This window comes from Triticum dicoccoides, chromosome 3A (assembly GCF_002162155.2).
Source record: "Triticum dicoccoides isolate Atlit2015 ecotype Zavitan chromosome 3A, WEW_v2.0, whole genome shotgun sequence".
In the NCBI taxonomy this organism is placed as follows: domain Eukaryota; kingdom Viridiplantae; phylum Streptophyta; class Magnoliopsida; order Poales; family Poaceae; genus Triticum; species Triticum dicoccoides.
This window is the reverse complement of record NC_041384.1, coordinates 54,787,920-54,793,929: the sequence shown is the minus strand read 5'-3', so window position 1 is coordinate 54,793,929 and position 6,010 is coordinate 54,787,920.

Here is a 6,010-nt window from a genome sequence, read left to right as displayed (position 1 = left end):
CGCCCGACTCCGTCGCCCGCGCCCTTGCCCGACACCGTCGCCGCGCGCCGCCGTCCCTGCCCCGATGAGCGCCTCTCCTGCCCCGTCGCCGTCGCCGTGCCGCCGTCCCTTGCCCCGACGCGTCGCCGCCTCTGTGAGCACCACGTGTCTGCCGCCCCCGCCGTCGCCATGATTTTTTTAATTATACATGCTGTTTTTACATGTTTTTAGATTTTCATATATATATGTATGTATGTATTTTTTAGATATATGTATTTTTTGATGTATGTTCATATATGTATGTATGTATTTTTTACATATTTTTTTGTATGTATGTATGTATTTTTTCAATTGTAATGATGTTTTAAAAATACATATATGCAAAAGTTAGATTTTTAATTAGAAAAGTTTTGTCTATATATGTTCTCTGATTTAGTACATTTTAGGTTAGTTTCATTTTTAAAAAAGTTTTATAAATTTAGGAAGAAGGAATAGAAGGAAGAAGAAGGAAGAAAAGGTTTTATATATGAGGGTCAAGAGGGGGTCGACGGTCGCCGAGGGGGTCGAGGGTCGGCGAGGGGTCGAGAGTCGTCGAACATGAGAGGAAGAAGAGGATCCTCTATTCTTTCTTCTCCTCTTTTTTTCTTCTTCCTCTTTTTTTTATCGGGAACGAGGGTCGTCGAGGGTCGCCGAGCGGTAGAGGAAACCCTAAATAGCAAGTATCGTCGGTGTGAGATACATGTGGCCGTCGGTGTCGGACACTACATCCACGTCCCACAAGTGACTGGCCAGACCGTTGCCGGACTTGGTTCTTCGAGGCTGGCGGAACCTTGGACCCTGTATCAGGGAAGTGCATTTGGACGGACGAGCAAATGGAAATACCAGTCAAGTGGCTTAAGCACTATATCGAAGCAACGCAGCAAGTGTTCGTTCCAGACAGAGAGAACAACGAGCTCACAATGTCCCTCAGGAATCCTGAGCACCCTGGACGGACACGAGGCACACCAGGCTCCATTCCATGGAAGGCTGGATTTCCGGACGCAGGTGGTTACAAATGCCACGAGAGGTGGAAGAAAGTGGAGCAGACCCAATTGCAGGCGCTGCACGCTAGGGTACAAGCGATAGAGGAACGAGAAGCAAATCGCAGCAAACGAACTGCCGAAGCTTCCCCCGAAGCTACCCCGCCATCTCAGCGGAGAAGCAGCGTGGCTTCCACCGAGCTGCTTCAGCCGGAGCATGTCTTGACGGCTCCTACCAGCTATCCCGTGGATGCTATCATGGAGTCTCAAAATTGCCACCTTATGACGCAATGGATTAATATGAAGGTCAAGGCGGCTGTTGGCTCTGTTTTTCCTACTGAACCTGGCGCAACTTTTCACTACCGGCCGATTCCAGAAGGATATGCTAGGGTGATGGTCGATGAAATAACGAAGGGATTTGAGGACCTCCAGCTTGACCACCCTACCGGTGAAGGGGAGACTCGGCTAGGTTCTGCTCTGAAGACTCCATGCCTATGGCGGAAGGAGCTCATCAACCTTCCGAACTGGACGCCTCCGCCTCCTCCTCCTCCTATGGCGAGTCAGGGCACTCCGCCTCCTCCACCGCCTCCTCCTCCGGCGAGTGACGATCAGGGCACTCGGCCCGCTCCTTCTCCGGCGTGTGGCGGCACTCCGCCTCCTTCTCCGCCTGCGTCGGCGCGCCCGAGCAACCAGCCTCCTCCTTCTCCGCCTCGTCAGCAAGGGCGGAAGAGACCCGCTGCCGCTCCGGCTGCTCCGGCGCGTCATAGTCCTTCTCCTCCGCCTCGTAAGCAAGTAAAGAAGACAGCCGCTCCGTCTGCTCTGCCGGCGTCTAGCAGTACAACCAAAGGCGGGAGGACATATAGATTCGGTCCTTCTCTGAAGACTCCAGAGAAGTTACCATACGAGAGGACCCCGGAGGAGAACGCCAAGATCGCGCAAGAAGAAGTGAGGAACTTCTTTGAAGGGGTGAAAGCAAAGAAACATACACCTCCGGAGGAGAAGGTAGATCCGGTGAAAGCGAAGCGCACTCTGGCTGCCCTGACAAAACCACCCAAGTCTCCGCCGAAAGGCAACTATGAGCGCATTATTGGAAAGGCATTTGCCGAAGCGAAGCGGTGATCAAAGGCTGAAAGAACGACGAGCTGGGAAACAAATTGCCCAGCTCGGCGAACAAGCGAAGCAATCATGCCCCCCACTCAAGGTGCCTAGCGACATCGTCGCTAATGATCCGAGGATACTGCCCGGTTATAGCAATCTTGGAGATTACCTGCCCGATGATGTACATTATGATTTCATGGAGGTGCAGATACAAAGATAGGAGTACGGGAAGCCTCTCGTCAAAGATGAAAGATCTCTATCAACGATGATGCGAAGATTGCATGATTGGTACTTGAAAATCTGCAGAGAGTCTGGGGGGAGGAGTACTTTGTATGTGAGAGTTTAAAAGGAGCATGACCTTGTTGGAATTGAACCGTTGCCTGTTCCATTTGAGGAGTTCTTTCAGTTTTTCAATCAATTGGCCCTCGATAAAGCAACAGTCACCTGCTACTGTCTGTAAGTAATACTACTTCTGTCATTAAGTCTCTCTATATAGCTCAACTCTTTCATTGCATGTATTTATAATTATCCTCACTATATTATGCAGATTGAAGATCGTCGAATTGAAGAAAAGACAAATCGGTGATATTGGGTTCATTAACACAAATCTCATAGATGCAACTCAGGTTAAATTTCATGCCGCAGATACCGAGGCCAACTTGCTACGATAATTGGTAATAAATGAAAACAAAGATATAATACTCTTTCCTTACAACTTCAAGTGAGTGTTACTGTCTTGTGCATATTCGGTTTCCCTTATATATTAGTCAAGGTTATAGTAATATAATTGATGAGTTATGCATGCGTGTGCAGTTTCCATTATATTCTCCTAGAGATTAATCTTGAGCAGGGACTAGTAACCGTCTTAGAGTTGAGACGAAAAGATCCCCAGGACTATGCGGACATGACTCAAATGCTCGAGAAGTAAGTTAAATCGATCATTATCCACCATATCAGCAACTTTGTTCATTTCCTGATATATCAAGTAATTGTTTTTTTTGTCTGGCAGGGTTTGGAGAAAATTCACCAAAAAAGCTCCGGGACTGCCGAAGAAGCTGCAATTTAGACACCTGAAAGTAAGTACTATAGTAGCATGTTCCGCGCATCTCCTAGTGATTCAAGCGCTAGTTTCATCAATACCATTTGGCATTCTTGCTTATCAGTTTGATTGACCTCTATTTCTTGTAAAGTGGTTGTGGCAGGAACAAGGGAATGGTTTCTGTGGTACATTTGCGAGTCCATCCGCCACACGACCTGTGAGCGGGGCTACTCTGACGAACAATATGAAGTGCGTAAATAACAACATTTACAATTTTATTTTATTACCATCATTTGTGTTGAGTTTCATTCATTCATATATATATATATATATATATATATATATATATATATATATATATATATATATGTATTGATCCCCTTCTTCAAATTAGATGTTTCGGAAGCGGGATGAACTCCTAGCACCAGCTCGCATGCGAGCAATTCAAGAGGAATTGGCGGCATTCTTTCTTGACCACGTGATCGCTGAAGACGGAGAATACTATGTGGACCATGCGTCCGTATGTTAGGAGATTATATTTGTAAGAGATAATTATTGTATATATGTAGCCGGTAGTGTCGGATAGATATATGATAACTTGTTGTTCGACCAATCTCTCGGAGAAGGAGAGGTGGTCGATATCACTTCTCTCTGTATGCATATATGTTCATGACGATCCTTTGTTTCCTTCATTTGCTTACTAGCTAGCTAGCGTGTCTGGTCCTCTCTATACGATGTATAGTACGTAGCGTTGACCAAGCACGGACATAAGAGAGGACACTTCTCTTTATTAATTATAGCTAGCTAACACAATATATGAAACACCTAAATTAACCCTCCAAAACCCCCAAACCCCCCCCCCTTTAAAAAAAACAAAACCCCCAGCCACAGAAATGCTGACGCGCTGATGCCTATTGGTCTTGGTTGGTGCCACCAACCGAGACCAAAGGCCCTCCTGGCTGGGCTCCGCGCACAGAACACGTGGAGGCCCATCTATCCCGATTCTGGATTGAACCGGGCCTAAAGGGACAGGGTATTAGTACCGACCCTTTAGTCCCGGTTCAGGAACCAGGACTAAAGGCCCTTACAAACCGGGACAATAGGCCCGTTTTCTACTAGTGGCAGATGTTGAGTATCGTGATTATTAGGAAAGCTAGGATAGCGTAGGATATTATTCTACCTTGCCTTGTACTCCAAGATGATCATGTACTCCTATATATATGCCCATGAGGCTCAAGCAATAAAACGACAATTCCACCAAAACCCTTTCTCCCTTCCAACATGGTATCTATCGCAAGTCGATCCTAAATCCTAGCCGACACCTGCTTCACCCCGACCCGGCGGCCTCGCACCATGTGGCGGCCAATCATAGCCGCCCTGCCGCCCGCCGCCGCCGGCTTCATCTTGGACTCCGCCGCCACCGCGCCTCCCCCGAGCGACGTCTCCAACCTCGCGCGCGATCGGATTGATCACCCACCCGCCGCCGCGATCCGCCTCATCTATGCCGTGTGACCGACCTGGCCCGTCGGTTGCGCGCGCCTCCGCAGGCCCCGTGAAGACCGTCCCGCGTCCCTCTACCGATCGAGCAATGGGCTGCCGCTGTGTCGCCCCGTCGGGCTGCAGCGCCGCCGCCCCGTGGTTCTTCTCCCAGCTGCACCGACCTGCATCACTGCGTCGCCCCTTCGGGCCGTAGTACCATGGCCCGCGGTCCACCGCCGCCCAGAGACCGTCCGCTCCAGGTCGTCCTCATGGCAGCACCGACCCTCGCGCTGCCACTGCATCGCCCCGTCGGGTCGTAGCGAGCGTGGCACGCGGTCCACGCCGCCGTCCAGAGGCCGTCCCCGCGGTTGTACCGACCCGCGCTCCTCCGCTGCCCCGCCCCTTCGGGTTGTCGCGCCGCGGCCCGCGCTCCCTGCCGCCGCCCCGAGGTCTTCCCGCCTTCACCCCGACCTGCCCGCCGCCGCTGCGTCGCCCCTTCGGGCCGTTGCGCGGCGGCCCACCGTCCACTTCGTCGTCCACGCGCGTTGACTTTCCGTGGTATGCGTCGCGCCACCTCCCATGGCGCGGGAACGCCACCGTCCGCGCCGGTCTTCGTCATGCTGTCGGGTTCTTCGCCTACTTCGAGCACTGCCGCCGCACTCCTAACCTAGCCACCGCCGCCGCCGTCAGGCCGCCGCCGCCGCTCTTCTTTGGCCGCCGCCACTACCCACGTAGCCGCCGCCGTCCGTCCACCTCCTTTGTCTTCGTCCAGCACCGGCCCGTCGCCAGCGTCGCCGTCATCTACCCCGACCACTTCGTCTACTCCGACAACCGCAGGCGACATCGGCTCCGCGCTGATTGACGGTGCAACCGTCGTCGAGTCCTTTGCTAGCCTCTCCGACTCCTCCGACATGGCGTACAACTTGTGCAGGTCCTCGTCTATGCATGCCCGGTGCTGGCAACACCGATGCGTGCCTTCGTCCACGATGTTTCCCCGGGCCTGGCAAGCCTGGTGTGGCGCTTCGTCAACTTCGTCTTCGTCCATCTACGCATGCCCGGTGCTGGCAACACCGGTGTGTTCCTTCGTCTACGATGTGTCCCCGGGCTTGGCAAACCCGCCGCGACGCGTCGTCAACAACGTCTTCTTCCCGGCGCACCACTACTTCGACACCACTGCGCCCATGCTAACTCGGCACGCTCTTGCACCCGCGGCTCCACGGCGACATCCTCGACACCGGCTCCCCGACTCGACATCGACCACGACATTCTACGCGCGGCTACCTCGACCACGGCTACACCACCCCCGGCTCTCGGCTACATCGACAAACGGCACAAAGGGCTACCGCCTGCTTGAGCAACCTCGTTGGTTTCCACTCCAGCCACGACTCCGCGATGC